Here is an 8,954-nt window from a genome sequence, read left to right as displayed (position 1 = left end):
CCGCCCTCTCCAGATGGCCAATGACCATTACCTCGCTACTATCATGGTAACTGCATCATACATTCATATCCATAATGTCTGTGCTGTCCCGCTCTATAGGACTTTCCCTAAACCTGGAGAGCTTCCAACGGGACTGCGCAAACCTCCACCACATAAACAAGTCACCACATCGCTCAACCCACCATCCTGCCTCGGCCATCTCTACCTCTCTTACCTCCTGCCTCGGCCATCTCTACCTCTCTTACCTCCTGCCTCGGCCATCTCTACCTCTCTTACCTCCTGCCTCGGCCATCTCTACCTCTCTTACCTCCTGCCTCGGCCATCTCTACCTCTCTTACCTCCTGCCTCGGCCATCTCTACCTCTCTTACCTCCTGCCTCGGCCATCTCTACCTCTCTTACCTCCTGCCTCGGCCATCTCTACCTCTCTTACCTCCTGCCTCGGCCATCTCTACCTCTCTTACCTCCTGCCTCGGCCATCTCTACCTCTCTTACCTCCTGCCCTCAGATCCCCATTCACCAGCTCAGGTCTCATGTCATCTGTACAAAGAAAAAGGACCAGTGGGCGCCTTCTGTACACTAAAACAAAAGACGCGTTTCGCCGCACTCAGGCGGCTTTTTCAATTTAAGAGTGTTTCAATTAAATTGAATAAGCCGCCTGAGCGCGGTGAAACGCGTCTTTTGGAGGAGTTTTTATGAGTACCTGTAGCTGAGGACCTGAGGGGTATACCAACTGCATTTGACCAGTGACATCAATTTGATATTTGGCTGAATCTTTCCCCCGGCAGCTAGGTCCCAGCTGCAGGTACCCACAGTCGGCACAGTGCGCTCCCCAGCAGCTGCTGCATACACGGAGGACTGTGCTTAAACAACAGTGCATACAGGAGCAGAGTACACCTGCACTCCAACAAGGAGTTTACACCCGCCGGAGCTTGTGCACTTCAGCCTGCAGTCGGCTCGCTGGCCGGTGCAGCAGCTGGATGAGCACTTGACACCGCAAGGCGATTGGAAGAGTGTACACACTAAGCAATTTGGCACATGCTAGAGAGATCATGGGATACAGTGCCGATCATCATGAAATGACCAACACTACTAACCAATATTGGTCACTTCACATTTGACAGTGAGTAAGGGATCCATTGGTCTATCTTCAATTCTGTTTGGGAGGACTTGCCAATTATCGCCCACCCTGCAATTGTGTTTTGGAAAAATAACCCTCCAATCGTGTGACTGAAACATCTGTCCAATTCCAGCAACCAATTTGTCCAATCAGGACTTGGTAACTATTGCCTGGTACACACCAGCACGACTAGGGCCCGATCCCCTCAATCTAGATCCAATTCCGACCAATTGGATGTAGATTGTAGGTAGATTGGGCCCTTTTTTCCCCTGTTCTGGTCCGATCCCGATCCGATGCGCGGCCCCGCGGGTCGGTCGGTCGTTATTCAGATCCTACCTGCTGCAGGTAGGATCTGAAGAACGACCATACAGCCGGGTGCGGGTCGCCATTGGATCGGACCCGCTCACAGTGCACATCATGAGAGGGTCGTGCCCCCCCCCCCCGCGCGTGAGCGGGTCGGACGAGACACTGACGACCCGCTCACGATGTGCATCGTGAGCGGGTCGTCGTGGTGTGTACCCTACATAAAAGTTACAACCTTACCACTATGCAATTGCATTGAAATGGCTTTTTAATATTTAACTGTGGTTTTGCATGCATGCAAATTTATTGTTTTATACCCTTTTTTTGTTATTTGTTTATTAAATTGTTTTAGTGTACAGAAGGCGCCCACTGGTCCTTTTTCTTTGTAAAGTATTCCTATTGAGGGCGGCATCCCTCTACCAGAGGGCAGCAATCTGTACAAAGCACGGCACACTTGTCCCTAGCGCGCAAACCCTGTCATTACTCATGTCATCTGTCCCTTCCCCTTGGATTGTAAGCTCCTAGGAGTAGGGACCTCCTTCTTCCTGTTCTCACACCCCTCTCCTCTTGCAAAGCAGCCTACTCCTACGCTGTGGCCCTATAGCACCTAACTCCTCTCGCTCCTGGCCATTCATCTCTAAACCTGTCACTATTGGATATAGGTTCCAAGCTACGCCCAGTACACCACTTGCTTCCCAGCGGTATTGTGTACTGAGAACCTTTGTGCTGATTATTACTTGTGTACTGGTTACTGTCCTGCTCACACGGAACTGTCTCCTGTATGTACGGCGCTGCTGACACTTCTGGCGCCCTATAAATAAAGTGTCATAAGTCTATTACTGATAACTCATATTGTTATTTAAGCTGACAGGACTGAAATAACAATGGCATTACTGTAATAACCTCTCCGTGGGAACTATTCCGCTATTCCACATTAGTTTTCCCACTGAACTTCTAATATTTCATGTTCTCTCATTTCTTTGGTATCCTTGCATGGCATTGCTAAGGGAGGGAGGGGGGTAATTGATTTTATTAATAGCAATGGGTGTGGATTCTTCCCTGGCTGTAATGCTATTGGCTGGTTATAATGTGAGAGGCAAGGGGTAGGTGTACCACATTAGATTAAGCTGCCTGGTCTCTGGCAGTGATAATATGCCAGTGACTTCACTAGTCCCAGACCCATTGTCCAGCCAGACCGGGACACACATGTATGTATGTATAACTTTATTTATAACTATAGATAATGCACATTTATCTACTCACTGAGCAGATTTACTGACTGTCAGTCATTCATGTCAGTCATGGTAGTCAGACTACAGGTTAATTCTATACCCTTGGGATAAGTGGGCGACACTTCTACTGCAGCACAAGACAGGTCTCTGGGAAACTTGCTCTAAACTACTGTAGTAGAACGACTGAGTTTTTTTAGGGTTATTTCTTTCTGCGACTTTCTGTGAACTGCAAGCGATGCCGAGTTATGGTTTTGTAATGCTCTGCCCTAAATTTGGAACAAACTTAATTACATGGAGTCTGTTCTTGGTTTAATTCCCAGTAATCCACTCAGGCATTTCCGTAGCATACAAAGAGGGCGAGAATCGATAAATGTCCAATTAAAACTCCTTAATATTCATATTGAATATCATTCTACAGCAGACACATCACAGGCACCTGCAAATATATGGTTTCTCTAACCGCTCTGGGCTGACGGGATACGGACACTAGGTCGACAAGCATTAGATTGACACCACTAGGTTGACATGCATGAAGGTAGAAATGCAAGAAGGTCGACATGGGTTAGATCGACAGGGACATTATGTCAACACAAACATTAGGTCGACATGGGGAAGGTCGACATGTGCCAGCAGGCGGTATTTCATGCACTACCATCCACTAGGGCAGGGGTGGGGAACCTCAAGCCTGGGGGCCGTATGCGGCCCCCGTAGCCGGTCTGAGTGGCCCGCCAACCCGCCCGGTGGCTTTGCCGGGAGTCAAGTACAGGGGAATTCTCGCGAGAGGTCTGTAGTTCTCGTGAGATTCCTCTTAATTAACAGCAACCAGAGACTGTCAGTCCTATTCAGCGGCAGCCGCCGGAGCGTGGGGCGGCTGCAGCAGGACAATTTGTAAGAGAAATTTTTACATATGGCCTCCGAAGGATTTTTCCACCATACAATTGGCCCTTGGCTTAAAAAAGGTTCCCCACCCCTGCACTAGGGTGTGGCAGGAGAATAAATTAGTGTGCCGAGCGTAGCGAGACACCGTGCCCGAAGCATTGCGAGTTGTGACGACATTCGGGACAAAAAAACAGAAAAAAACCCATGTCGACTTTTCCCATGTCGACATAATGCTGTGTCAACCTAATGACCCTGTCGGCCTTCCTGCATGTTGACCTACATTCAGTCATGTCGACCTTCATGCATGTCAACCTAATGCATACTTGCCTACTTTTAAAAACTAATTTCAGGGAGATTATAGTTGCTAGTAGCGTTTTGCACAGCGCCCCATTGAGGGGGCGTGTCATGCTTCACTTAAAGGGCGTGTCTAGTTCCATATATGGAGAGATTGTGAACGTGGCACCTAGAAGCATTGGTGTGTACTGCTACATCTGAGAGGAATCTTGTAACATGACTTATATCCAAATGTAGATGAGCCCCACAGCAGTTAGTAAGAGATACTATACTTGCTAAAGTGCTGGGAAATGGTGCTGATGATTCAATGGAAATGTATCTGTCTCTTATTCCTCTTATTCCCCAAAAATGTAACAGTGTAAGGTGGGCTTAGTGAAATGAGGGAGATTGCTAGACTAATGAGGGAGAGAGGGAGATTGCTTCTATGTCAGGGAGTCTCCTGCAGAATGCAGGAGGGGAGGTAACTATGATGTAACAGTGTAATGTGGGCTAGGTGACATGAGGGAGATTGCTAGACTAATGAGGGTGAGAGGGAGATTGGTGCTATGTCAGGGAGTCTCCTGCAGAATGCAGGAGGGGAGGCAGCTATGACCTAGTGGAATCAACCTAATGCTTGTTGACCTAGTTGGTGTCTATCCAATGAGCCGTACCCGGCCTAACTACAACTAAACAAACACATATAATTTATATACTGTAAATAGTATACTGCAGTCTGACTAAAAGCCCATCAAAATTATGCCTTCTGCAATGTACTTTCACTTTGAGCTGTGACCGTTGTCTTTCAATTTGAGCTGTGACAGTTTTTAGCCCACAACCTCCCTATCTGCTCCTACCTTCAATATCTGTCTTTCCTGCTTCCTCTCCCCAAATCCAGCAAGTTTGAAACAGTGTTTATGTTAACAGTGTTGACATTCCAGTAAAAAAAAAAAAATAATGTTGACTTTTCAATGTCGACCTAATGACCCTGTCGACCTTACCCATGTTGACCTAATGACCCTGTCGACCTAAAGTCTTGTTGACCTTAACTCATATCGACCTAAATGCTTGTCGACCATATTAATGCTAGTGCCCTAATGATCCATTCCCGGGAAAAGGTTGGGAGGACGTTCTGATAACAGGAACATAGGACGAGCCAGTGTATTGCTTTCTAGACTCCTCTGGATGCATGTCATAATAAGATGTGTTGCGCATGCCATTGGTGCGGTACATATATGCAGATTATATAATGTTATGTGCAAGGTCTCTCTTCCTCTCCTGTTGAAATCTTCCCATTACAAGACCATAGCTATGTCACCATAGGTCTGTTGTTAGCATTTCTGTACATACTTGTAGTAGAATGTACAGTAGAAGAAATAACAGTCATGATTACTGAGTGCGTAGTTCAGTGGCATAATAACAATAATCCCGCAGACCCCGTGGTCGCGGGGAGGCGCTAAGTAAGTGTGGGCTAAGGGGGTCTGCTGTGCTATCGATGCACTGCACTGCTGCCAGGATCAGCCTGCCTTACCCCTCTGCTTGCTGCCGCCGCCAGGGCCGTCTTTTCATATGGGCTTCAGGGGCACTTGCCCAGGGGCCCCAGGTGTATATGCTGATAGCTGAGGATCCCCTTTTTCCAGGGATACCAGAATTTTGAAAATCGTCCCCTGGGGAACTGGAGATATCCAACTTGAAAGCAGCAGTCCACACCTGACCTGTTAATTGCAATTCCCAGTTATTTTTCTCATGCTGTGTACACACGGGGGCGATAGGGGCTATAATCGCTGGGAATATGGTCGCAGGCGACCATATTGCCAGTGATTGGAGTGCGCACCAGCGATAAATCGCCGGGTGCGCGCTCCCGTTTTCTGCCCCATTGTAATCGCTGGTCGCAGGAGCTTGCTCCTGCGACCAGCTAATTACCTCTGCGGCTCCCCCAGCAGAGGTTCCTTTTCATCAGCGACCATCTCTGGTCACTGATGCAAAGGAGACACTGGGCAATATATTGCTCAGCAATATATTGCTGAGCAATATATCTCCCCCGTGTGTACGGGGCTTTAGGTTCTCTCTGACTAATAAGAGCATTTATCAACCTACAGCTGGGGTAGCTGGGGTAGCCAACCCTAGTCCTCGAGAGCTACCAACAGTGCATGTTTTGCAGGTCTCCTCACAGAATCACAAGTGAGCTAATTAGCTCCATCTGTGTATCTTTTAAAATGTGTCAGTGATTAATGAGTGCAGCTGTGCAGTAGCTAGGTTGTCTTGAAAATGTGCACTGTTGGTAGCTCTCGAGGGCTAGGGTTGGCTACCACTGACCTACAGCGATGCCTGCGCGGTGACCTCGCCGTCCCTGCGAAGCCCTTACCCGGAAGCTGGGGGGGTCTGCGCATGCGCGGTTATGCGCTGACCCCTCTGACCGCACTGCCACGCTCGGCAGTGCGATGTGTAGCCATAGGCTACAGTGGGCTATTGCATATCAGAATGGCGATAGCCCAGGGGTGCGAAGCCGGGCTGCCCGATGTTAATACATTGGGCTGCTTCGCATCCCCCATAGAAACCTATGGGGATTTGGCCGGCGGCGATGCAGGGGGGATCGCAGCAGGGATCCTTTTGATACATTTAGGTGATACTTAATATTTGCGGCTAAACCCCGAAAACGGGTGTTTTCAGGGATTTAGCCGCAAAAATATGGTTTGATAAATGGGCACCTTAGACTTTTTCTGAATTATATTCCAAAATCTGGGACTCTCCCCTTTCTGTCAACACTAGCGGCTTGTCTCTATCATGCCCAGAACCAGAGATATCAGCCTTCCAGCAGCCGGTCCCTGCTCCAGCTATGTATGGTGTAGAGTTTTATATATTTGTCAATGGATTGCTCTGGCTCCTGATCTCTGATCCCCAAGTTCCCAGCACCTCCTGAAAGTTGGGACTCTAGGTTTTTATACTATTAAAGGCTAAGAAATCTATTTCCAGATAATGGCGATATTTGCAGTCAAACAAGCTGCCCTTCCACCGGAAAATGATGAATATTAAGCCCACTCCATTATCCAACCCTCCACTGTGTATAAAACACCCCCTACCTCCCTGGAAGTCATTTACAAGGGACCCTTCATTCAGCTCAGTGCCCCCTTCAACACGTTAGTGTTCTCCCTCCCAGCACCTGTGCAGTAAAGGAGTAATTAGCAGAAGTTACTGCTCCAGGTCCTACATGTTGAGTGGAAGACAGAGCACCCCCTGCCACCAGTGGGACATTAAAGGTGCTGCTGATAGCACCCCCCACCCCTAGGAGGGGAGAATGGGTAAGGGCCCAAGTGCATTGTTTTGCCCAGGGGCCCACACTGCTGTTAAGACGGCCCTGGGTCACGGCACGCCTCCTGGCTCCTGCTAATGAAAAATAGCCCACATAAAATGTCAACATTTTGATGACATATAATAGATACAAAAGATACTCCTCTAAACAGGCTTATTTTCTCTTATGCCCAAGTCTGCCTCGCAGTGTTGTGAGTTTAGCCTAGGTGAGCTGAGAAAAATGGTCACATGACTTCAAGCTTTTATTTTACAGAACAAAACAGTTGCACAAATAGTGAGTCAGGATTAGCCTCTTTTATTTAGGCACAAGAGAGGGATTTTTTTTTTAAGCAGCCAGCAGGCCAAGTTTGTAGAAAGGTCACAGCACCTTAAAAAGTGTCACAATGGAAGATGGGTGAGTTTCCAGCAGAATGCTTTGGCAGGTGCGGGTTATTAGCAAACCTCACATCCCCGACTTATGCTTTCACCTCCTACACTTCAGTTCCACACTCATAGGACCTTATTCTGGTTCACATGCAATGCTGCGAAATTCGCAGTGTTACGTGTGGAAGAAACGCCGCCCGCCTCTCTGGTGTCTTACATTTGCGTGCTCCCTGTACGGGAAGTGGGTTAATCCCGCCCAGATCGCATTGCATATGCAATCGCCGATCATGTAGTAAATGGGCCCCTATATCTCTGCATCAAAGCAGCAGCGATGCCTCTTCCAGCCACATCTAATGCTGCTTTCAGACCGCAAAACTGGCTTTGACCAGGTATTTTAAAACGTTTCCTAAAAACGGGTCTGCCAGCTAAAAACCCCTTTCACACCACATGTCTTTAAACATTATTTCAGTGCAGTTTTTGTCCTTAAACGGTATTTCAATGCAGTTTTTGTTCCTTCACAACACTGAACCCGTTTTAACCCATAGAAAACAGTAGATGAAACAAAACGGGTCTGAAACGGGTAGGACCCTGCTTTATTACCGTTTAGAAATACCAGTTCAATAGAACTGATAAATTCACTCTTTTCAGAATGCACAAATTACCATTTTAAAACGGTAAGAAAACGGCAAAATAACGGGTAAAAAGTGCGGTCTGAAAGGGGCATAAGTCAGCCCAACTTTGCACTCCAATGTAGTTTAGTAACATTGCCATGTGAGGGCGCCAGAAGCATGTCATGTTGTTACATGTATAGGTGCCTGTTTAAAGTTGTAAACCATTAATACTGTCAAAACTTGATTATGGCAAAAGAGATCAGAACTATTTAATATTGCTATAATGCTGTAGGGATGACAGATACTTCCAGACTTTATTATAGCAATCCCCCCATACCAGAATAGCTGCAATATGATGCAGTAAAATGATGCAAGTTGTCAGATATTAAGTAATGTTTTAGGGAACAATATGATGTTGTAAATGGATCTGTATAGTAGATAAAAGATTAAATACATTGCTGTATTACTGTATATATTCCATAAGTTTAAAAGTTTTGCAGGACCTTTTCACCAGGGCATGTGATGAAATATACAGTCTGCTGTCGGTAGAAGTGAAGTGATCAGTAGTGCTCTCACTTTTCCATCAGTGTAAAGTGCCAGGGGTGGATCTTACAGAACCCTCTCCCAGAACTTTTTGCAAAGTGTAGCCCATAGCCTACATCAGCTAGAACCATCTAAGCGCAGCGGAATATGCTTCGCTATATAAGAAACTGTGAATAAATAAATACATTTAGCTACTGAGCCCAAGCTCTGGAATGTATCACATTACGGATAGAGATGCCAGATTATGCCTTTAATAAGGGACACATATGAATTGCACAGCCTATGTGGCTGGTTGACTTTTAAGTCTCCATTCTCTGTCATTGTGG

Source organism: Crinia signifera, chromosome 9 (assembly GCF_055691185.1).
Source record: "Crinia signifera chromosome 9, ASM5569118v1, whole genome shotgun sequence".
NCBI classification, from domain to species: domain Eukaryota; kingdom Metazoa; phylum Chordata; class Amphibia; order Anura; family Myobatrachidae; genus Crinia; species Crinia signifera.
Note: the sequence above shows the minus strand (reverse complement) of the source record.